General features: G+C 48.1%; 1 protein-coding gene across 1 annotated transcript in view; it reads right to left on the bottom strand.

Annotated features, from left to right (window-relative positions):
- Positions 1–26,001, bottom strand: part of GRIP1 (glutamate receptor interacting protein 1) — a 1,198,832-nt gene that overhangs the window by 731,795 nt on the left and 441,036 nt on the right. The window lies entirely within an intron of this gene.

Below are 26,001 nucleotides of genomic sequence, written 5' to 3'. Positions count from 1 at the left end.
AGGAGACAGAACATCTCAGCAGTCGAGTTCCCCACCAAGGATAAGCTCTGACAAACCATCTTGAGCCAAAGATCTGAAGGGACTCCCAAAGAAGCGGCAAGACACCCCAAAAATGTAGAAGACGCTCACGCTGAGAAAATTCCAGCCTAGATAGACAAACCACTAACTGACTCCACACAATTTACTGGTGGGAAAAACACAAGCAGACTAGATAAAATTGCAAGTTGAAAAGTAAAAACCAGAGTAAAGTGCTATTTCGAAAGACTAAGCAGACAATGCCCCAATAAACGACTGTACCTACTGGTCAGAAAAGGCTACTTAAATCCTTCGAATGAAGCATATAACCAAAATACGATGGAACACAGCAGAATTGGAATAAAATAAAGCAGGCAATTTTTGGAAGCAATCAAACATAACTATTATATGATGAAACACCTCGGAAAAGCAAAAAAAAGCTAAACTAAAATAGTTAATCTATAAAAAAAATTATATATTAGCGCAAAACATCTGAAATCCACTTCCAGGGAGCAATTGCATAATGTAAAGTGTTGGAGAGCCAGTCTTCTCGTGCACCATCCGCACAGAGTTCACTCAGGTACAAGCGGACCAGGTGAGGCGCGCCTGGGCGCTGCGGGATGTCCACAGGTCCCAGACAGAGAGGAAGGGCAGCCCTGGCAGAGGGGCGCTCAGAAGCTCAGACAGACTGCCACCCTTGGCACCTCCATCCTTCTGAAGCGCGTGGCTGGGGGAGACTTGTCCCACAGGTCGTTGAAAGGCGGCAGCCCGTCAGGAAGGCACCCCGGCAGCAGCAGCGTCCCTCCCGGCCGGTGCGGCTCCGCCAGCGTCCATCCTCTGAAGAGCAGGCAGCGCAGGGGGAGCGGGCAGAGCCCTCAATGGACCGTACCACTGCCCGAGGAGGGGAGGGAAGAGTGCTGCAGGACCCCGCCTCGACCAGTCTCCAAGGTTTGCAGGGTGGCAGGAGCCGCCCTTTTCTGTCGGCTCCTTTGTTCGTGACCGTGGTCCAGGTGGGGGTGCGCACGGGCGGCCGGAGAGAGGGGAGTGAAGCCAGGGAGAGCCGGGGGGAGGTGGTTCGTTCCACGCAATCCTGGGTGTGCGCTGATAGGAGCGCGACCTCGGAGTGTATGTGTGTCTGTGGGAGAGGGGGAGGACACCTGAGCCGGGGGGGTGGGGGGTGACTCCCAGACAGCGCGAGGGGAGTGGGAAGATGCGGCGGAGCACGACATATAAACACAGCCTCGACAACACTCCGGCACGCTGGTTTAGCACAAGCGGTGACATTTAAAATAGAGTATCGTCCTCCACACTAGTGCAGCAAGTCAGAAATCCACTATTCGACTGTTAGTCAATAGACTCATTAAAATATCGCTCTATTAATAAATCTGTCAATCCACCCACTCGTTCATTCATTGCCACTTCCACCAATCTGTGAGTGCATTCACACAATTGCTTCTTTGTATGGCCATGCATTTATCAATTCGTCATTATTTACTTGCCTTCTTAATGTTATAGTTTGGTTTTTTTTTGTTGCAGATTTATATAGCGCAAACTCGACTGGAAGGTATTGGAGCGCTTTACATGAGCACCAGTTACGTGACACAAGGACACATTCATTTTTGGTAGTCACGGGGAGATTATGTGATTTGCCCAGAATCGCAGGATTCTACCCCGAGGTCACATCCTCTCCTCTGAATAGCCCTACATTTGCTGTATCCAAAAACACTGGCCCTAAGAATGACTTTTGGCAATGGGAACATTTGGCCCTGGGCAACATTTATTTTCTTGTTTTGTTTGACAAGACTTGGAAACCACGACCCATCGCAGCATCGGAAAGTCGAATCAAGACAACACCGTTCATTCCTTCATCGTCCTATCCAGCCATATATTCAACACACATTCGATACCTTGTTCATCTATTGACTCATCAAAGCTCTCAGAGAGCAGTGTTTTATGTAGAGGGTTTACGCACAGCCCTCGAGTCCTTTAGGACCTCACCATGCACACCTTCGGTGTTCCCATGAGGCACGGGGTCAGACTGATTTGCATATAGCCATGTCTGAACTGGGGTGGCAGAGTGGGCTAAAGAACGGTGATGGATTAAACCCAGATCTTTTGACTGGGTGTGAGTGTTTGATTGATTCAGATGCTCCGTCCATCACCACCCCCTTTTGTACCGCTTTTGGCCACCATAAGTGTGACAGGGTATGCTCAGACGTGACTCCCTTGCTCACTTTGCCACTGGATTCAAGCAAGCTGGGCTGAAGACAGCTGGGAAAAAAAAACGGTCCTCTGAAGCTTGTTTCCGGTCCAGGGAAGACATGGCTTGGCAGTTCGGGCTGGACTGTTCCCATGAGGCTCAGGGTCAGACTGATTTGCATATAGCCATGTCTGAACTGGGGTGGCAGAGTAGGCTAAAGAACGGTGATGGATTAAACCCAGATCTTTTGACTGGGTGTGAGAGTTTGATTGATTCAGATGCTCCATCCATCAGCACCCCCTTTTGAACCACCTTTGGTTGGAAGGCAGGTGAGAGCACTTTGGGGTTTCTTCAGTGGAATGAACCAGGGGCATCGGCCTCTCAATTACTTTTTTTAGAAGTATTACTCGGGTCTCAGCTGGGGTTGCGGGTTCAAGGGGGAGACCTTTGAAGCCGGAGTGTGCTTCCAACAGAACATTCAGGTTGGGTGCCCCCACTGCTGTGATTCTGTGGAATGCAGGGGTTTAGTCAAAGCCTCTATACCTGATTGACGCAGGTTAAGTGGAGGCCTCGAGTCGCAAACCCCAATACCGACAGAACCCCCTACACACTCGAAATTCGAAATATCTAGAAGGAAGGTGGTAGGACTTCCCACTCCCTCACAGGGAGAGCTCTCTCTCTCTGCCAGGGGCGTGACATGTTATATCATGAAATGTAAGAAATAAAAAATAAATGCTGCTTGAAGGAGAAGCTGCAATGGGCGAGTCAAAACTGCAGACATATGTGCACAAAGGTTCCAAGAGGCCAATAAACTGGTGAACACTGCACTATACAAATATCAAATAACATTAATCATTCATTCATTCTTCCATTAAGGGAGCATACATGATTTCAAATGCTGAAGTCAAGAGACTTATTTGCATTATTTATTTAACATTATGATCACTTTAAGGAGACGAACGCCTCATGGAAAGGCAGATATTGAGACTTTACAGTTGGCGAGTTCTGGTTCACCAGCATGTTGTTCTTGATAGGGTTGCTTTGCATTTCGAGTAGTGCTGTGCCCGAGATCCCAAGTTGGTCCACCTGAGATGAAAGCAGGCAATCCAGTACTTTGCCTTCTGGTACTTGTAGTTTCGCTTGATCTGCTCTGAATCCTGCACTACTCCAACTAAAGCGCCAAGAATAAACAGGGAATGTGTGAGATTCTCACACCTTGACACGAGCCAACAAGCCTCTGCAGTACATTGTATTTCCTAAAACATACCCCAGAAATGACAACTCTTTTAACAGGGGCCTTAAAGGGGTGTCCATCGCAGAGCACTGCAGACTCCGCATAAGACCTCTGGGCTGTTGGGGGTCTGGAGGGAGCCACGTGCTGGAGCCAACTCTCTTCTGAGTTCCCAAAGCTTTCCCAGATTGGGCGCCAAAACATGCCTGTATGAGACAAGGGCTTTGCAGTTGCACGACTATCTCCCAAGGAGAGGGGGCTGGACTGCATTACCACCACATCTTCCTTCCATGTGAGCATTAAAGTGCACACAGCAGTGTGTCTGTTCTGTTTGGTCTATCTGCGGCCCGTTGTCAGTGGTAGGAGCCTGCAAGCTAACGCTTTGCATTAACATGTCCGCTTTCAACACGTTCCTTTGATAAATATTTGTTTGTAACCAAGAAATAAATAATACAGATCCAACACGTCTTACCATCCTCACCCTAAGAAAACAGGCAGTCGTGCCTTTTAAGCTGCCTTCTATCTGTCGTAGCTTTTGAGTCTGTCTTCCTATCCACTGTTAACCTGGCATCTGTTCCCTCCTGCTCGCCGTAGGCGCTGCCATCTGCAGAAACCTGGGCGACTCTTACAGCATATGCATCGCTGGCACCGCCACTGCGGTTAGTTCGGTTTAAAGTATCAGCCACAATCCCATGCGGAGGCTGGAGACCCGAGTAAGACGGGAACAAAGTGCGCTTGCTGTCCGGTCCCTGAGAAGGGCCTAGCCGGTGTGTCTGTTACCGCGAGGCGGTCGTCGTGTGTACAAACACACACACAAGCACAGCAGGTCTAAAGATGAGCTTTCCTCGAATGAAACCCTAGCGGCGGCCCTGGGGAGAAGACCCTGCAGGTGAGGGGACTGGGCCTGGGCGCTGAACTCTTTTCGTAGGTAAGTGCTTTCCATGGGGGAGAACAGACTGCTTGGCGCTTCGTGACGCACCGGCGGCGGCTTCAAAGCCCGGCAGAGCGCCGCATTCCACGACAGGCGCGGAGATAAGACAGGAATGTGGAATAATGTCAAGGCCCGAGCGCTATCACTCGGAATGCGCCCCTCTGCCAGGGAGCCAGGGGAGGGCTGAGGCATGCGCGCCTCTGCCAGGGAGCCAGGTGAAGGCAGAAGCATGCACCCCTCTGCCAGGAGACAGGGAAGGGCAGAGGCATGCGCCCCTGAGCCAGGTGAGGGCTGAGGCATGCATGCCTCTGCCAGAGAGGGAGCCAGCCAGGTGAGGGCGAAGGCATGCGTCCCTCTGCCAGGGAGCCAGGTGAGGGCAGAGAAATGCGCGCCTCTGACAGGGAGCCAGGTGAGGTAGGAGGCATGCGTGCCTCTGCCAGGGATCCAGGTGAGGGCGAAGGCATGCGCCCCTCTGCCAGGGAGCCAGGTGAGGGCAGAGACATGCGCGCCTCTGACAGGGAGCCAGGTGAGGTAGGAGGCATGCGTGCCTCTGCCAGGGATCCAGGTGAGGGCAGAGACATGCGCCCCTCTACCAGGAGCCAGAGGAGGGCAGAGGCATGCGCCCCAGAGCCAGGTGAAGGCGGAGGCATGGGCCCCTCTGCCAGTGAGCCAGGTGAGGTCTGGGGCATGCGCTCCTCTGCCAGGGAGCCAGGTGAGGGCGGAGGCATGCACCCACCTACCAGGAAGCCAGCCAGGTGAGGGCGGAGGCATTTCCCCCTCTGCCAGGGAGCCAGGTGAGGGCAGAGGCATGCGGGCCTCTGCCAGGAGACAGGGAAGGGCAGAGGCATGCGCCGGCGCCCCTGAGCCAGGTGAGGGCTGAGGCATGCGTCCCTCTGCCAGGGAGCCAGGTGAGGGCAGAGGCATGCGCCCCTGAGCCAGTTAAGGCCAGAGGCATGGGCCCCTCTGCCAGGGAGCCGGGTGAGGGCAGAGACATGTGCCCCTCCGCCAGGAGCCAGGTGAGGGCAGAGGCATCCGTCCCTCTGCCAGGAGCCAGGTGAGGGCAGAGGCATGCGCCCCTCTGCCAGGGAGCCAGATGAGGGGGGAGGCATGCACCCCTCTGCCAGGGGAGGGTGGAGGCATGTGCCCCTCTGCCAGGGAGCCAGATGAGGGCCGAGGCATGCGCTCTTCTGCCAGGGTGCCAGGTGAGGGGCGAGGCATAAGCTACTCTGCCAGGAGCCAGGTGAGGGCAGAGGCATGCGCCCCTCTGCCAGGGAGCCGGGTGAAGGCAGAGGCATGCGCCCCTCTGCCAGGGAGCCAGGTGAGGGCGGATGCATGCGCCCCTCTGCCAGGAGCCAAGTGAGGGCGGAGGCATGCGCCCCTCTGCCAGGAGCCAAGTGAGGGCTGAGGCATGCGCCCCTCTGCCAGGGAGCCAAGTGAGGGCTGAGGCATGCGCCCCTCTGCAAGGGAGTCAGGTGAGGGCTGAGGCATGCGCCCCTCTGCCGGGGAACCATGTGAGGCCGGAGGCATGCAACTCTCTGCAAGGGAGCCAGGTGAAGGCAGAGGCATGCGCCACTCTGCCAGAAGCAAGGGGAGGGCAGAGGCATGCCCCCCTGAGCCAGGTGAGGGCTGAGGCATGCCCCCCTGAGCCAGGTGAGGGCTGAGGCATGCACCCCTCTGCCAGGGAGCCAGGTGAGGGCAGAGGCATGCGCAGCCTCTGCCAGGGAGGGAGCCAGCCAGGTGAGGGCGGAGGCATGCACCCCTCTGCCAGGAGCCAGGTGAAGGCGGAGGAATGCTCCCCTCTGCCAGGGAGCTAGGTGAGGGCTGAGGCGTGCGCCCGTCTGCCAGGGAGCCAGGTAAGGGCTGAGGCATGCGCCCCACTGCCAGGAGCCAGGGGAGGGCGGAGGCTTGCGCACCTCTGCCAGGAGCCAGGTGAGGGCTGAGGCGTGCGACCCTCTGCCAGGAGCCAGGGGAGGGCAGAGGCATGCGCCCCTCTGCCAGGGAGCCAGGTGAGTGCAGAAGCATGCGCCCCTCTGCCAGGAGCCAGGGGAGGGCGGAGGCATGCGCCCCTGAGCCAGGTGAGGGCAGAGGCATGGGCCCCTCTGCCAGGGAGCCAGGTGAGGGCAGAGACATGTGCGCCTCTGACAGGGAGCCAGGTGAGGGCAGAGGCATTCGCACCTTCTCCAGGGAGCCAGCCAGGTGAGGACGGAGGCATTTTCCCCTCTGCCAGGGAGCCAGTGAAGGAGGAGGCATGCGTCCCTCTGCCCGGAGCCAGGTGAGGGAGGAGGCATGCGTCCCTCTGCCCGGAGCCAGGTGAGGGCTGAGGCATGCGCCCCTCTGCCAGGGAGCCAGGTGAGGGCGGAGGCATTCGCCCCTCTGCCAGGGAGCCAGGTAAGGGCGGAGGCATGCACGCCTCTGCCAGGGAGCCAGGTGAGGGCGGAGGCATGCGCACCTCTGCCAGGAGCCAGGTGAGGGCTGAGGCACGCGCCCCTCTGCCAGGAAGCCAGGTGAGGGAGGAGGCATGCACGCCTCTGCCAGGGAGACAGGTGAGGGCGGAGACATGCGCCCCTCTGACAGGAGCCAGGGGAGGGCTGAGGCATGCGCCCCTCTGTCAGGGAGCCAGGTGAGGGCGGAGGCATGCACGCCTCTGCCAGGGAGCCAGGTGAGGGCAGAGGAATTCGAGCCTCTGCCAGGGAGCCAGGTGAGGGGGGAGGCTTGTGCCCCTCTGCCAGGGAGCCAGGTGAGGGCGGAGGCATGCGCCCCTCTGCCAGGGAGCCAGGTGAGGGCGGAGGCATGCGCCCCTCTGCCAGGTGAGGGCTGAGGCACGCGCCCCTCTGCCAGGGAGCCAGGTAAGGGCGGAGGCATGCACGCCTCTGCCAGGGAGCCAGGTGAGGGCAGAGGCATGCGCACCTCTGCCAGGAGCCAGGTGAGGGCTGAGGCACACGCCCCTCTGCCAGGAAGCCAGGTGAGGGAGGAGGCATGCACGCCTCTGCCAGGGAGACAGGTGAGGGTGGAGGCAATTGCCCCTCTGACAGGAGCCAGGGGAGGGCTGAGGCATGCACGCCTCTGCCAGGGAGCCAGGTGAGGGTGGAGGCATGCGCCCCTCTGTCAGGGATCCAGGTGAGGGCAGAGGCATGTGCCCCTCTGCCAGGGAGCCAGGTGAGGGCGGAGGCATGCGTGCCTCTGCCAGGGAGCCAGGTGAGAGCGGAGGCATGCGCCCCTCTGCCAAGGAGTCAGGTGAGGGCAGAGGCATGTGCCCCTCTGCCAGGGAGCCTGGTGAGGGTGGAGGTATTCGCCCCTCTGACAGGGAGCCAGGTGAGGGCTGAGGCATGGGCCCCTCTGCCAAGGAGTCAGGTGAGGGCAGAGGCATGTGCTCAGGGGAGACCTATGCCAGGCATTTGTGACTTCACTTGAAGGGCCCTTCACCAACTGGCTGTTCAAAGTGGAGATCCGGGCTTCTTTTGTAAGATAATGAAAGGTTCCTAGTTCTATCCCTTCAGAGCGTCTCTTTATTTACATTTAACCCCAGAGGCATTCAAATAGCGACCACATCGAAAGGCCATTCACTTCCTGTCACATCCGATCCGTGGCTGAGTGCACAACCAGGCAGGCAATTACAAAACCACAACCAGGCTGAAAAAACATGACAACACTGGAATGTTGCGAGCTCCCTTGAAGACACTGACGTGGCTTACGGGCTCATGGCCTGTAATTACAGGGGTAGATTTCTGTTCCAGCATTCCAGCCTGCCTTTCTGTTTCTACCAGTTTACTTTAGAAAATTCTATGCTCAATTTGTGTAATGATCTAATAGTTTTATAGGCCTCTTGCTTCGGGATATACCGGTATTAAAGGCTCTCTCTTATTATAACCCCTTGTAAATGTATTTGAGCTTATATAGCGCACAGCTACCCGCAGTGGGTTTCCCGGCGCTTGCTTAGGGAACCCGTCCTGGTATTCCCCTGTGAGATAACCCCGGCAGGGTATCCACAAGGTGAAAGCCAGGCATCCCGCCGCAAGGGGCCGTTGTGGAGATTAAGCAAGCAATTGCCCAGAGTTGCAGAGTGTGAACCCATGAGTCGAGAAGGCACCAGAGCGAGATTTATCGAGTCCCTGGAATTTTTAGCCCAAGACCCGCCGAGGCAGGGAATTGAACCCTGGTCCAGGGCCGGTCTCAGCTTCCGGGTCTGCCGCCTCTAACCCCTGAGCCACACTTCTCCACTCCCTTCTGTGGGTGTTGCCTACAGATAGATTTTAGTTGTCTGTTGTCGAAAGACCTCTTGAGGACCATACCCCCCCCCCTAGAGCCAGCCTGATGCTTGGTTGGCTGACTTGTAACTCATTTGCTGCTTCTCATCTAATGGTTTTCATTCCTCTTCTTTTTTTTGTCTCTAGAGCACAGCATCTTTACCATCATTCTGATTGAATGACTTGTATCATTTCACTCCTCACGTTCAGGGACTTCTTTCTTCTTCTTGTTAAGCACTTCACGAGAAGGCATGTGTTTTTCTGCTCTCTCCTATGTGTGTTCTGCTTCAAGCTCTTCATTTATTCCATGGCCCACCCACTTTCTGTTGCTCTCTCCCTGTGTTGACTGCTTCTCACCTGCTCCTCCATTGCTACACCACTCCTCCAGGGCTGGACTGGGGAGCAAAAGCAACCCTGGCAATTTTCTCAGATCAGCCCCTTCCTGGCCCCGAGAGGCTGGAAACGCTTGCTTGCTGCTTTTGTTACTTGGGGGGGGAGCGGGGGGGGATTGATATTGCAGCACTGCTGCAAAACTGTCCCTCAGTAACAAAACCGGCCCCCACCGCTCCAGCCTCCCAGTGAAAAACCAGATGCATGGTCCGGCCAGCCTGGTCCTGCCCCCCTCCCATCCCAATGCATTTTTTCCCATTTTTCCGGAGCCCAGCAGTTGCCGTCTGGAACTGGCTGCTCTGTTTTCAAAACTCACACTGGCAGAATCATGATATTTCAACATTTTTATTTTTAATTTGTGTTATAGTGCCCAATACCCGACAAGAATAAGTGGTTTTGTGGACGTACAATCTAGGTTTGCTGACAGACGAGCACTGCTTACAAAGTACTTACCAGTACAGAGACTTAAATGAGAGGCATATGGGGTCATGTGGAGACAGCTGCAAGGAAAAGGTACGTGGGGCAGAGTGAACATTGCAGGGCATCATTACATGGCTTCACAATGGCCTGAAATCATTGGCTCAAGCCTCTGTGGTGCCACGGTTGGCCTGCAGGACATTGCTCTTTGCAAAGCTTCTCCTATGAATGACAATGAGCTTTCATTTAGTGTAGAGCGCACAGCTTGGATACAGACATGAATTTTCCACTCTGAGCACAAAAGACCCACTTCTTGCACAGACACAGCGTATCGTTTGTGCAATCTGTGGCATGCTCTTTGTTTTTGAGGGACCTGTTGCACACTCAGGACCATCTTCAGCAGCATACGCCGCTGTGCAACTGTAACTTGCGGGGTAGGAAAAGGCAGGAGACGTGTCTTTGGTAGGGCAGGCTTTATTTGATGGTACAGCAAGTCAGTACAGGTTTTCCGGGGTACCGCTCTCCTGGGAGATCTGCTCCTTTCAGTTCGGCACTTTCGTATGATTCCTTCCTCCTTTCTTCTGGTCGGACTCCTCTTCGGCTTTCCTTCTTCTGACTCCTTAGTGGAACAGGCTCCGCCGACGGGGAAACACAAGAGAGGAGGGGGGTGTCAGTTCACACACAGTACTCTATTATCGGTAATCAGGAGGGGATTGAGGGAAACCAGAGTGCTCCGGGGGACTAGGGAAGTGAATGGTAGTGTTTACCAGGGGGGGATTCACGGGTTGCCTCTACCCTTTCTCCCAACCCAACCCGAGATACGTTTACGCACCTCTGTTAGCCACACACCTCCTGGCGTGTGGCTGGGCGACCCGTAGTGTCGTTGGCCTCCTGGCTCCTGCTCCCTTCTGTCCTCCGCCTCCGATGTTCCTCTCCTCGCTTCAGCTGTTCCTCGCGTCTCCTCCGCCGCCGATGTTCCTCGCGTCTCCTCCGCCTCCAGTGATACTCGCGTCTCCTCCACCTCCGATGTTCCTCGCGTCTCCTCCACCTCCGATGTTCCTCGCGTCTCCTCCACGTCCGATATCATTCTCTCGAGTCTGCACGTTTCTTCTCCTCTGCTCCACGCCGCTCCTCTCCACACGCTGTCCACTCCTCCGGTGTATAGACACACCTGGGCTCTCTCGCTGACGGCGTTTAAGGCGGGACTAGGCTCCTCCTCCTCGGTGGACATGCTTGTCCAGTTAAAGGGCCCGGTACCTTCATCTTCCTCGTCGCAACTGTACCGTTCCTCGTGCACGTTCCAAACAGGGGGCATTGGTGGCTGTGGAAACAAGAGTGAGGGGTCACAGGATGAATGTTCACACCGGGGTTCAGGGGGCGGAGGCAACCCGTACCCGTTACATGCCACCCCCCCCTGGACACTTCCGTTCGGGAAGTGGATGTCTGGACAGGTAGTCAGCCCCAGTATTGTCGACGACCTTCTTGTGGCATACTTTGAATGTATACGGCTGTAACGCCAAGAACCAGCGCATCACCCGGGCATTGTTCGATCTGTTGCGGGCCATCCATTGGAGGGGAGCATGGTCAGTATAAAGGGTAAACGGGCGGCCCTCCAAATAATACGCCAATTTGTCCACCGCCCACCTTATGGTCAAACACTCTTTCTCCACCGTGGGGTACCTGAACTCCCTCTGGAATAACTTCTTACTTACGTATAGGATAGGATGATCTAATCCGTCTGCCCCTGTCTGGGACAGCACAGCCCCTATTCCGTATTCAGAGGCATCCGTGTGAAGGCAGAAGGGACGAGTGAAATCAGGAAAGGTCAAAATGGGGGTGGATGTGACAGGCGTTTTAGGGCAGTAAAGGCTTCCTGCATCTCGGCCATAGGGGAGGAGAGTTCTGATTGTTTGACTTTGGTTTTAAGGGTGTCGGAGAGGGGGGTGGCTAGCTGAGCAAACTGAGGTATGAAGTGTCGATAGTATCCGATTAGCCCTGGAAACGCCCTCGTCTCCTTTTTTGTACTGGGGAACTTCGTCTCGGCTATGGCCCGGACCTTCTCGATTTGGGGTTCGATCAGGCCATGTCCGAGGACGTACCCTAAATATTTTACCTTCTCGAAGGCCATGCGGGATTTTTTTGCATTGATTTTCAGACCGGCTTTGTCTAGCGTATCGAAGACCCGATGTAGATAGGTCAAATGGGTCTTCCAGTCCGGGCTGAAGACGACAATGTCATCCAAATACACGGAAGTAAAGGTAGCAAGGTCCTTCAGTACGTGATTCATGAGGGTTTGAAAAGTGGCCGGGGCCCCATGGAGCCCAAACGGCAACACGGTGAACTCGAAGTGGCCTTCCTCGGTGGAAAAGGCAGTCTTGTGTCGGTCTTCTTCTCTAAGGGGTACTTGCCTGTACCCCTTTGTTAGATCTATTGTACTAATGTATTTGGCCTACCCTAGCTTCTCGATCAGTTCGTCGATCTGTGGGATGGGGTACGCGTCGAATGACGAGATCTCATTGAGGGCTCTGAAATCCATGCAGAATATGCGGGTACCGTCGGGCTTCGGAATCATTACAATGGGGTTTGACCAATTGCTTCGGGACGGTCGTATGATGCCGAGCTTCAGCATGTCATTGATTTCCTGTCGAATGTCGCGTCGACGAGATTCTGGAATACGATACGGTCGTATCTTGACTATCTTCCCTGGTTGGATCTGTATCTGGTGTTCCGTGTAGGTGTTTCTTCCGGGTTGGTCCGAGAAAACCGTGGCGTGTCCCCGTAGGGTTTCCAGCAGCTCTTGTTTCTCCTTGGCCAGTAGGTCCTCGTTGATAACGAGCCGGTCTATGGTGGTCGGCGATTCTGGGGATTTGGCTGTTGTAAGATGGACCCCTGAGGGCGGAGGACCCAGCCAATTCTTTAACATGTTGATATGGTATACTTGGGTCTTTCGGGGGTGGATTTGCAGCTTATAACTGGTGTTACCTATGGTTGACACTATCCGATAGGGGCCCCCCCATTCTGCTTTGAACTTCTGAGTAGAGGAGGGCAGCAGAACTAAGGCCCAATCGTCCTTTTGTAGGCTTCTCCATTTCTTTCCTTTGTCATACATGGTTTTCTGCTTCCGTTGGCTCCGTTCCAGATTGGTGTATGCCAGGTCTCTCAACTTGCCTAGCTTGGATCGTAAGTTCTGGGCGTACTCTAGGGTTTTCATGGTCTCTTCCGGAGTAACGTTCTCCCAGGCTTCTTTTGTCATGTCCAGGGCTCTCTCGCTGACGGCTTTTAAGGTGGGACTAGACTCCTCCTCCTCAGTGCACATGCTTGTCCAGTTAAAGGGCCCGGTACCTTCATCTTCCTCGTCGCAACTGTACCGTTCCTCATGCGTGTTCCAAACAGGGGGCATTGGTGGCTGTGGAAACAAGAGGGAGGGGTCACAGGATGAATGTTCACACCGGGGTTCAGGGGGTGGAGGCAACCCGTCCCCGTTACAGCAACATCTTTTAAAAAACACTGACAACGCCAATAGGTCTTTTATAGGCAAAACCTATTGATTTTTCCAGTGCTTGTTCAATAATGCATTGTTGAGTAAAGTATTAAACTTTTCCCTGTACTTTGGGGTGAGGAGGTAGTGTGGATAACATAATCTAGTATGATACCCAGGAGCCCTGGTAGGACTGGCAGCCATTTCATCTGGTCCCTGTAAACTAGGCGTTCAGGTATCCCTCACAAGGGATCTGCTTGAGGTCACAAAAGATGCCTTTATTTATTTATTTTATTTATAAAGTTTTATATAGCGCGAACTTGACCCAAGAGTGTATCAGAGCGCTTTACATTTGTATGCACACTGGTCCACTCACTGTCCGTGCCGGGGACAGAGACGTTTTAAGGCATGGGCAAAGTGGGCTCTGGCCCTGGGCCCCAGCCTTTCACGGGGCCCCCTGATAGAGACAGCTCTGTTCTTGCCCTGATGACCTTGAATAATTCTTCAACATATTTTTTTAAATATCTATTTTCTTTCATTTAAGGTTTATGTGATTGATGTGTGAGAGTCTATTACAGACGTTTTGCAGAAAAATGTGTTTATGTTTCATGCAACATCCATAAAAAAGTTTCTTTTAGTTCAGAACAAGACCTTACATATGAGAAAAGGGAGGATGTCACAGACATGATCTACAGTAAAATTAGTGAGATGCTGCTGGGTTACAACATTGAAAATGCACGCCGGTATCCTTGAAAGGTAGATGTAAATACATTTAGAATTTGGACCAAGGGCCCATGCGCCACCAGTGACCTGGCTAAAGAGGGTATGAAAGAGCTGAAATTGAATCATAAACCCAAAGCTGTTCTGAACAGGGGCCCACCAAAATAAGTTTGGCCCAGGACCCCCAAAACCCTTAAGATGTCCCTGGCCGGGGACACAGCATCTTCACCTGAAACAGCAGCTGCTACCACGCATCGCACACGAGTGACTGCACACACCTCTCTTCCTTTACTGTACCTCACACACCTGGGACTGAGGGCTCGAGTCATAGTTCTCAGTCGTAAATGACTCACAGACCCGAGCTGGAAGTGCTCTGATAATGATTCATCACCTGAAACAACCGGCGCCATGGGTCCACTTCTTAGCGGGTTCTTTCCTTTTAGCGATAGTGCCACGGGAAGCGAGTGACGCAATGGCCGGGTAGAGCGTGCTCTCATCCTAAATTTGCATTTTGATCACAACTGCTATAATATTTAACAATCATTGGGAAATCCAATAGGTCTGGTCTTGTAATTGCTAATGCTTGTTGGGTTTCACATAGTTTATAGCCACAATCATCCGTAGATGGCCGTCCATACATGCACATGAGGGCAGACCACAGGAGGACATCTTGGAATTTTTCTAACGTTTAAAAATCATTCCAAAATGCTACTCTGTTTGAGCACGCATGCAGATGAGGCCTTCTTGGAATTTCGTTTTAAAGTGTAACAAAAAGAATTGAGTGATGTCTGTCTGTGCATTGCGCTTGTGTGTTCCCACATGGTTGCCACCACAGAATTATTTTGTTATACTTAATTATTTACTGTTACAAGATAGTGAATGGCTATTTCTGACTGGTAAACAAAAAAATTAAAGTGTACACAGAATGCCAAGCATGGGACAAGTGAGTGGCCCATAGCAGCGTGGAACTGCCAGGCTCTTGCAAAAATAATGTTAAAAATTAAAATTAAAAAAAATAAACAGTAGAGAGAAGGGATTGTAAGGTTCAGTTAACAGATGCAAATTTGGCAAAAGCGAGTGGCCTGTCAAAATAAAACCCATAAATAAATAAAGCAGAAGGGATGGAGAAGTTAGCAAGTTAAGCGATGCACTGTCTTGTGGTGCTCAAAGTAAAAAAATGCTCTAATCACAGTGGAAGAAAGCAACTCATCCAATCAAAAACTATGTAGAAATATACTTTATGGGGCTGGATAAACACAAGAATAAGCAAGAAAGCCATCAAATAAGCAGCAGGGAACCAAGAGTGACAAGAAAACCAACCCATCATGACCAAAGTGCTGACCTACAGCCGCTTTATACATTAGACATTGTAGAAAATAGGTCTTCAACAAAAAAGCTCAAGCTGTGTGTAAACCAGACTTTAAAAAAAAAAAGAGCTGCATGCCCTGTGGGTCCACCTCCTTCCTGCAACGAGCTGTTCCATTTAAAGAAGGGAACATTCTGGTGTTGAGAGCTGAGTTAGTATTTCGTCTCTGTACTCAGTGTGTCAGGCCAACACAAGGCATCCCCACTCAAACAATACTGAAGTTTTATTGGATTGACACATTGACAGTAAAATTCCAAAAATGGTGCTACTGAGCAAGATTCCCGTTTCATGGGACAACTGAGCAAACAACTCCTCGGGATCACAAAATAAAGAAGCATACCTCTCACCTCACCCTCATTTGTTGGGAGTCACCATCATTGGACTGATCTTCACCACCTTCAAAACAAAATATCTCCTAATGACTTAAATGGAATCACCCGCCCTGCAGTGGCGGCTGCCTCTGATGGGGTTGGAGGGGCGAGGGGCGAGGGGCGGGTGGGTGTGGTGGGGGGGAATAAAACAACAACAAAAACGTATACCTTCTCCGACACCGTAGCACGCTTCTCCTCATCCTCGCTCCGGACTCTGCCAGCCAATCACGGCGCTGGAGGAGCAGCACCGTAATTGGTCTGAGCGTCCTGTTTGGATGCTCAGGCAGTGACTGGTGAGGCTTGGCATGCTCTCCACGGGGTTGTGGAACACACCCCAATGGAGAACATGCCAGGTGCGCATGACGGTTTGGCCAGCCGGTCAAAGCGTCACTGCGCACTTAGGAGTGGGCAAACCACTCCTGCTGCTTCCTATGCGGGGAGCCCCGTCCCGCTAGACCTGGCTGGAGTCTCAGGATAAATAAAATGAAATTATAATAACTACTTGTTAACATTTTATTTCGCACCGCTCAAAAGAGTAGTGTGGCGACGCTCCTCCGCCTTAGCGGACGAGCCGCCCCTGCCTCCCTGAAAACTTTCCTCACCCTCCTCCCAAATTATTAACTCTATTGATTTCAATTGTTTACAATTGGACCACACTCCATAAACACTCCGTGTCACCCCTGTAAGTGGTGTTACAATGCATATATATAGTCATTTTTGCACAAAAGAAGCCTTTTAGTGTGTGGCACTATGTGCTGCATTATTTGGTAGAAAAAGGTAATTCGGAGCAGTAAAGCTGCAGAAACATTGTTTTGATTCACTATAAACAGATGCAGGAAAGGAAACCCATGTAACTTTCGAGGTAAAAGTGTGAACACATGGTATGGAGAAAGACTAAAAATATCACAGCCCGGGACAGACTGGCAGCGGGCCAGAACGCGTGGGTGGGGAGGCTCACACGTTCACAGCTCACCCCAAGTGTGTGCACATGTTTGGAAGACTGTTTGTGAAAGTCACAGAATGTGCTGCTATCACTTCAGACAAGAGGAGAAATATTATGTTCTGTTGATTGTAAATGTGTCGTGCTTTAATGTACCTCACAGCGTTTTGACTGTCTAGGAGAGTGGGATTATGTGAGTTTGGAGGGGGTGGGAGCAAAACCGTACCTCAAAGTTCAGCCACCCTGAAATTATACTTCAATTTCATCGAATGAATGGACTAGTTTTCACAATGGAAGGCGGCGGAAAAGACCTGGCTAATGTTTCCAATCAATAGGGAATAGGGAACAGGAGAAAGTTCAATGAAAGCAATGTAATCACAACAGAGGAATTAAACCACTGACTGCTCTGAGGAGTCTGTGGGGAGAAGATACACATTGGGGGGGGGGGAGGGGGGGAAGCGGAGGGTGTGACCGAGATGGCATCCATCTTGTCTGCGATGGTGTCTCATGAAAATGTGGCATAACTATAACACATTAATAAACAAACTTCTATGCATTATATAAACAAAAATTTAAACTACAAACACATTAATCCAGGCTACATATGCAAAACCGACTATAAGAACAAATATTAATGGTCATTATTAATGCACAAAATAGAAACCACGGACAACAATCTAGCAAGGGGGACCCAATGAAATCAATGACTGAAAATATGATGGGAGAAAGAGGAATTGCTGCTGGGCTAAGGATCCCATTTAAGCCGGAAGGAGGAGTCACTTTGCTTGTATGGAGAGTCAATTTTAGTGCAAAAAGGGTGAAACCCTTGAGCGATTAAGAGTTGAAAAGGTACATTATTGTTCAAATTCCACTGTAAATTCAGTGATTAATATGTAAAATAATAAGAGCTGACACTCAAAATGTTTCCCACAAATCCGCCATCGGTTCTGCTGAATATTGGGGCTGCTATATGACGTGGCTGCATAGTCTTGATTCCACCTTTGTCACAGGGAGAGGTGTGGCTCAGAGGCCAGAATGGCTGACTCTGGAGCACGGCTGACTGCTGGATCCCTGGCACCGACGGCAGTTCAACTCAGTATCATGTGACTCTGGGCAATAGCTCACTTAATCTTCCCAATGGCCCCCAGCACCTTCAAACCCTTAAAGCGGTGATATGTTCATGCTTTACAAATAGGGATTATTTATTTATCATCGTTATTTAACATCCCACACTTATCATCGAACTTTTGCAGGTTCTATGACATCCCCGTTGTCACATACTATCACTGTTCTCCTGCATTTGTGTTTCTCATTTTTTAATCCTTTTATATCTTACTTTTTGGGTCAAAGTCTGATGATGAAATAAAGCACTAGTTCCCAAATATGAGACCTGGTGCCCCCCCACCCCCTGAAACACCCAGCTGAAATGAAAAAACTCCATAAGTTTGCTTCAAAGTGTGAGGGGGTCAGTAGAGATGGCAAGGAGAGAGGAAAGGAGCAGACTAGAGATATAAAAGGAGGGGTCTGGGGAGAGGGCCTAAGAGAAAAGCCTCCTGAATGGAGTGGTCTTCCCCAGAGTGCTTGTATCTCATCGGACAGAGCGATACTGCATTTAGGGTAGTTGGAACCAGGCACCAGGATGGGATACCAGGCATCACAATTTGTGTATTCTACTGCATCAAAACGACAATTCTTTATTGACATTTTCAAGAAGGAAGCTCATGTGCTACAAAGGCACCAAAAGGGCCAATTGGCGCTATACAAAACACACTAAATAAATACATCTTAAACAGCTGCAGTTTTTTCATATATTATACATATAAGCAGTTAATACACTTGGGATGCTGTTTTTGTGGCGTCAAATAAAACCGCTACTGCTAAGAGATGATTGGACATATGTAATGTTATACAAACATATATACATATAATGCTTACACACTAAACCTAGGGTCTCTATCCTTTTCTTTAAAAAGAACTACTTATGTTCAATAAAAATCATCCCTAGCCACTAACAGAAATCATCAGTGTTCCGATAGTCACCATTTCAGACATTACCTGCACGATTACTAGCAGGGACCACCTCAGCACACCAGGTCAAGTGACCAGTAAGTGACCAGTTATAATGTAAAGAAAAGCTTCATCCATTGTAATGTTGAGTGCCTCTATATTTCATAGCAGTCATTCCAGCAGAAGCGTAAGAAGACCACCAATGAAGCATAAATTGCCACTGAAATATCAGCCTTCATTATAATTCTCTGCAAACATCAGTTTATTAGTTCTGAAAATACACATGTTGTACTTTTAAATATATCTTTTTACATTTTAGAAACATGCCTAATTAAATCAAACAAAAGTTTTTCATTTACTAGGCTCGGCTACACATGGAGGAGCTACTCACAGGCAGCAGAAGCACTCCCGGAAGCTCCCAGTTAGAGATCGACCGGGAGCTACCAGTAGCTCTGAGAACCTCCCACTAAACACACAATCACACAATTTCACAAGTAATCCATACACACTTCCAAGAACACTTGAAAATGAATGAAAAAAAGTATTTTAAAGGGCAACAAATGCCAAATGGTATCAAGGCGCTAATAGCACTTAGTCTTTTGAAGGGAAGAGAAAGCAAGAAAAGAACTTGCTTACTATCCAATAAAGAGTAAAAAGGCAGGTGTTTAGGGCCTTGCGAGAGGAAGAGTGGCATTGAAGACTGGAGACTGAATGGAGAAGCGAGTTCCACAGCTTAGATGTGGCTAGCAAAAAGGCTCTACCTGCTAATCTTGATTTTCTATTCCTAAGAAAAATTTGAAGATTTCTGCCTGAGTTTCGCAGCGGTCTAGAGGGAATGTAACGTTGAAACAAATTCCTGAGTTTCCCTGAACCAATACTGTCTAGGGCTTTGTGAATCATACAAAGAGCCTTAAAGGTAATTTGTTTGTACACAGGTAGCCAGTGAAGTTTCTGAATCCCCTCAGAGACTGATTGAAATTTGGAGATATCAAGAATAAATCTGGCTGCAGCTTCTAACAAGCTACAAATTAGCAAGTACAATCTTATAAATATCCAGGTATAGAGCATTACAGTAATCCAACCTGGATATGATAAGGGCCAAAGCCATTTTTTTAATGCAGAAAGTGGAATAAAAGGCAACATTTTCCTCAGGGATTTCATTATCCAAAAACAGGTAGAAACTGTCCTGTTTACCTGCTAGTCAAACTATAGGTTTCTATCAACCAATATTCCAAGATATTTTGCGGAGTCTGTTGGGGGCTGGACCACACAGATGGTTGACCACCAAAGATCAAGACCTCCACCTTGTCCCCATTGAGTCTTAAGTTGTTTCTCTTCATCCATATGGCCACAGGCTGCATACAGTTTTTAAAACTGGTTGCAGTCGCATCCATGTCCCTAGAGACAGATTCGATGAGATGGGTATCATCAGCATAAGACAGTACTTGGAGCCCAAAGGATCTTATAAGTTTCACCAGCGGGGAAACATACAAGTTGAACAATGTAATGCACAAAAAAGAGCCCTGAGGCACCACTCATGGCATCATTATGGACTCCGAGCAAAACTGATCCACCATGACCATCTGAAAAATGTCACCTAGAAAAGATGCCAAAAGTTTAAGTGCCAAGTCTGTGACCCCGAGTTGATGGAGCCGCTCGACAAGCTAGGTTGGGGAGATGGCATAGAAGGCTGCAGTTGGGTCCAGAAGGACCAGCTCTGCAGCCTTCCCAGCATCCACCATAGAACAGACGTTATTGACTGCAGATACTAGTGCTGTCTCAGTCCCATGGTTGCTTCTGAAGCCAAACTGAGATACATGTAGGAACTGAAATTGTTCAAGATAGTTCATAACCTGGACGTTAAGATGTTTCTCTGGGATGTTGGTGGGTACAGGCAGCAAAGGAAATTGACAAATATGCTTTCTTTGCTCTGGCGGGTCCAAGATGGGCTATTTAAGTTTAAATATTTTTATTGGCATTTTTGATGACGGAAAACATTTCAAAGGCATAGGCAGTGAAGTACAGTAGAGCAAATCGTACATACAAACTTGCATGTCCAAAGAGGCGTATTTCTCACAAATAAAATTGCGCCATTGGAACACTATCAAAGCAGACAAAACATTGCATTGTGAAAGATGTTGCATTTTGTAAGAACAAAAAAACGTAAACAACCCCACCACCCCGTCCGATATCCCATAGACCCTGGCTGTCTAAACCTTGTCATGCCACATAGACATCCCCTCTTACACAGTTGAAGAAGGTTGCAAACCTGTCCCCAGATCCGAAAGTCTCAACACCCTCAGGCATTTGGGCTGGGTAATTTCATTGCAAGCTGGGCTTTTTTAACAGACGTTTAAACACCACCTTTTCCCAAAATCGAGAAAAGAACCCAGATGTAATGGCTTTATTCAGAGTTTTAGTAAGATGGGAAACTAGAATCTTAGCTCCTGATTGCAAGACATTAGGGAGACACAGTTCAAGTGGGGAGCCCGATTTGACACTGAGGAGGTAATGTTCTGTCTGTTCTTGTGTCAAAGGAGTTAAACACGATAGACAAGCCGTGGGGCTGTTTTTAGTGGACAGACTCCTTTGAAGGCCAAATTCAGCCTGATACTCTACATTTAAGGAGTTAGAGGACTCGGAGTGGTGATGGTCATGGTCTTTGTATATACCCACAATTTTAGAATAGAAAAATGTAGCCATTCTGTCACAGAAGTCCTGAGAGTTCTCTATGCTCGAAGGAACTGAGGAAACAGATATGAGACTGATCAACTTAAAGAGACCTCTGGTGGATTTCGCCGACACAAGCTCATTAGTGCAGTACCTGGACTTTTTCTCCTTAATGGCCGCTTTATATTCAGCCAACATAGCCTTAAAGGCAATTTTTTCCGGAGAAAGATAAGATTTTTGCCGTGCGCGTTCTTAGTGGCAATCACAGAAACAAATACTGCACAAAAAGCCTAAGCAAGAGATCTGAACTCATTTTTAAGACTGACAACCTACATTTTTTGTGTTTTTTTGCCTTGCCCCGGACAATGGGGCAGTGGAATATAGTCCTGTTTCTGAACCAACACACCTAACTCTTTCACGCTGGGTGGTTTAGGAAGCAAAATGGCAGGCAAAGGATTTGTGGTAAGGTACGTATAGCAAACACTGTATGTTTTGTAATCTCTAGGCACTTGTATTGCTCTTGATCACGTGATGGCCTTTAGAGTTGGAACGCCCATCAATGTGAGTACTAAATAAATGCCCTAAACTTCTTTTCACCAGCACCTGCCTATTATTCCCATCCAATGTGCTTTGCCATACTGGACCCCCTTCTCTGAAGCCCCTCCGTGCTTACTACATTACAGGACACCTGAAGCAATGGGGGTGGAGATTGGGCGTATAATGTATTGCATGGAATCTTTAAATAAAATGAGTCACATGATGCATTCTGAACACCTTTGGTTTCACTAGTAAAAACAGGATACAATGCACCGAAATAAATGTGGGGTCTTGAACGAATTCCCAAAATAAAAGCCTCTAATTTTAAACACGTCGTTCTTTGGTGTTTTGTTCAAAACAGGGCATCAATTTGAGCCCCAAAAAACATAAACCATAATCCAACCCTCTCTGATAAGGCCCACTGCTGCAGGCTGTACACCAGGCTGCCGTCTAGAGCTCTTTCCGCCTTGGGCCAGGCTCCTTCGATCACTTTGAGTTTATCCATGGAGGCGCATGCTGCGAGGAAATATGCCTTCCAGTGGATTGGTGTCAGTACAACGCGATGTATTACAACGCGTTCCGTTACAACGCGATTTTTACATCGCAAATACCATTACAATGCATGCCATTACAACGCATGGCATTACATAGCAGATACTTTTACAACGCATGGCATTACATCGTAAGTATAGGTAAGTATATCTATTTATAAAAAAATGTAATAAAGTTAATTAAATTAATTTAAAAGAATAAAAATAATATAACATTTTTAAAACAGTAATTAATTTAATTATAGTAATTTAATTAATATCAAAATTGATAATAATTAAATATATTTAAAAAAATATAATTAATGAAAAATAAAAAATTTATAAATAGAAAATAATATAATGTAATTAATTACAATAAATATAATTATAATTTAATTAAGTTATAAATAATACATAATATAATTATATTTAAGTATATTTAAAGAATTTAATTAATTAAACATTTTTAAATAATATAATTTAATTATAATCGTTTATTAATAAAATTAAATTAATAATTGTAAATATAGTTATTAAATAATATAATTTAATTAAAGTCGTTTATTAATAAAATTAAATTAATAATTTTAAATATAGTTTTTAATGTAATTAAATTAAATTAAATTAATTTAATTAATTTAATTTATATAACGTCGTAATACCCCAGTACCCCAAAACCCAAACACTGCCCTAAAACCTAAAAACACCCCTGTACCCCAAAACCCAAACCCTGCCCTAAAACCTAAAAACACCCCTGTACCCCAAAACCCAAACACTGCCCTAAAACCTAAAAACACCCCTGTACCCCAAAACCCAAACCCTGCCCTAAAACCTAAAAACACCCCTGTACCCCAAAACCCAAACACTGCCCTAAAACCTAAAAACACCCCTGTACCCCAAAACCCAAACACTGCCCTAAAACCTAAAAACACCCCTGTACCCCAAAACCCAAACCCTGCCCTAAAACCTAAAAACACCCCTGTACCCCAAAACCCAAACACTGCCCTAAAACCTAAAAACACCCCTGTACCCCAAAACCCAAACCCTGCCCTAAAACCTAAAAACACCCCTGTACCCCAAAACCCAAACCCTGCCCTAAAACCTAAAAACACCCCTGTACCCCAAAACCCAAACACTGCCCTAAAACCTAAAAACACCCCTGTACCCCAAAACCCAAACCCTGCCCTAAAACCTAAAAACACCCCTGTACCCCAAAACCCAAACACTGCCCTAAAACCTAAAAACACCCCTGTACCCCAAAACCCAAACACTGCCCTAAAACCTAAAAACACCCCTGTACCCCAAAACCCAAACACTGCCCTAAAACCTAAAAACACCCCTGTACCCCAAAACCCAAACACTGCCCTAAAACCTAAAAACACCCCTGTACCCCAAAACCCAAACACTGCCCTAAAACCTAAAAACACCCCTGTACCCCAAAACCCAAACACTGTCCTAAAACCTAAAAACACCCCTGTACCCCAAAACCCAAACCCTGCCCTAAAACCTAAAAACACCCCTGTACCCCAAAACCCAAACACTGCCCTAAAACCTAAAAATACCCAAACACCCCAAAACATATACATCAGTACCCCAAAACATATACTCCTATACTCATACTTATTTTAAAAAATAATTAAAATAATATATTTAATTTATAATATTTAAAAACGAAATAAATATTTTTTAATAATTAATAATAATTAAATCAATTATAAATTATTAAATGAAATAAAAAAAAATAAAAAAATACTTACCAATACTTACGATGTAATGGTATGCGTTGTAATAGCATCTGCTATGTAATGCCATGCGTTGTAGTGGCATGCATTGTAATGGTATTTGCGATGTAATAGCTGCGTTGTAACAGCATTACGTTGTAAAAGATGCGTTGTAGCGGTAACACACCCTTCCAGTCTACCACACAGGAAATTAAATCAGGTGTTTAGGTCTGGGTCAATTAGACCTCGTGCTGAGTGCCTAATCTGTAAAAGAATAAGGGGCGGTGCCCAAGCTTTTCGCAGAAGCTTGCCGCCCACACAGTTGAATGTCAGTGTGCTCAGTACCAAGGCTGTGCACTCTCAGCCTCCTTCATCCGCCTCCAGACACTCCCTGCCCTTTACCTCACTCTTGCAGGTTCTTTTTCATTCCTGATTTCTATATTTCTAACTGTTTTCTATATTTTCTTCCTTTCTCTTTCCCCTTCACTCTTCTTCTGGGGGAACAACCGCTGGCTCAAATTAAGCACTGCTTGTACTAACAACAATACACTTAGAGTGAGCTTTGGTTCGCTCTTTCAAGAATTGGCTTTTTTAACCAGCCTCTTTCAGGCATTGGTTGGTGCATTTCTGTCTTTTGTATTGATCTTTGTGTATTATGATGTTATGTATAGTCTTCATTATAGTTTTGTTGGTTGTTTGTATTGCTTTTTCTCCCTCTGTTTTTTGTTGAAGTGTATATTGCAGTTTGTTATTCCTCATCAACAATAGTTATGGGGCTGCGGTCATGATGAAGTATTTATTTTATTTGTGATATTTGTAAATGTAATGATCTATATGATTTATCATTTTTTGATAATACATTTTGATAATTAATTGGTCTATGGGATTTTCATAATCTTGGATGTATTAACAAGTTAAAAAAGTTATATGAGGGAGAAGTTTTTGTTGTGATTTATCGGTTGTAGGTCTGACAGAGTGTATAATTCTACCTTAAAAGCAGTGCTTGTAATGAACCGCACAGTGCGCCTGTCTGTCCACTCCTGTTAGCGTCCTCCTATGTGTCTCATCCTGTGTGTTCCTTGAGATCCTTACCACCCACTGTTTTTCTTTCTGCCTGCCACTCTCTCATTCTTGGGTGCTGCTCATTGCATTGCTTATCACCCCTGCAGCCCCTCTGGTTCCTTACTCCAGTTTCTTCCTGTGTGCTCCCTCACCTTTTCCCATCGCCGCTCTCTGCTTACCCTGTACGCTTCTTCTTCTCACCACCCACTAATCCCTTTTGTTGCCCATGCCCTTGGGTTCTCATAAGTGCTGCCGGAAGTAGGTAGTTTCCATTTTTTAAATTGTTGTTTAGAACGATGGGGCAAACATCCTATTATAGATTTCTGTGCTGATTTTTCATAAAAGTAAGATAACAGTGGCCATCTATTAGTAGCCACCGACACCTGTGCTGAGACTGAGGTTCTTGAACTCAAAATATTGGTTGATAATTATAAATCAATGGTTCTGCCAGTTTAGTAATTACCCGCTGGTAGGATGAACAACTAATTCCCAGAGAGACTGCAATTAATTGAGTTAGCAAATGCATCCTGATGATGGTCATGATTGGAATAAAGTCCAGGAACCGAAACGGATCAACAGACTAACCAGACAAGAGTTAGCAACATTAATTGGCAGATTATTCTTTATGTCAAAAGATAGTAACTTTGTCTAACAGTCTCTCTTTTTGTAACATGTATTCTTATGTTGTTGTCTTATGTTGTATTGAGATGCAATTGCCTTTAGTCTCATTTTTGCAATACGTACTGATAATTTCTTTGCTGAGCTAGTATAACCCTGATTACAGCAAGCTATTTGGGTTAGAAACCAAGATTATATGGACAGTGAATCTTTGGGGGTAATTTTGTACAGTGTATATTGTGTGTATTTGGAAGTTAAACCAGACTTATTGATTTTGCGGATGCCTGAATAACATAAGCCCACAAACATGAATATATGAGAATTGTTTGTGGAATGCTCATGGCAGCAAAGCCGACACATTGCTATTTTCAAGTATTTCACTGCAATAATATTCCAAGAGTGTGTAAATGATTGGTCTAACCCCTAGTGCCAGGCAGTTTTTGAGAAGGCACATGACGTGGGCACTGGAAAGGTTTGCGGAACCATGAGAGTGTCTGTGGCCTAAACTGCAGCACCGGAGCACCAGTGATTCGGATGGGAGTGGAGTTTCAGA

The sequence above is a fragment of the Lissotriton vulgaris genome, chromosome 1_1 (genome assembly GCF_964263255.1).
Source record: "Lissotriton vulgaris chromosome 1_1, aLisVul1.2, whole genome shotgun sequence".
NCBI lineage: Eukaryota > Metazoa > Chordata > Amphibia > Caudata > Salamandridae > Lissotriton > Lissotriton vulgaris.
Note: the sequence above shows the minus strand (reverse complement) of the source record. Positions and strands in the feature narration are given on the sequence as shown.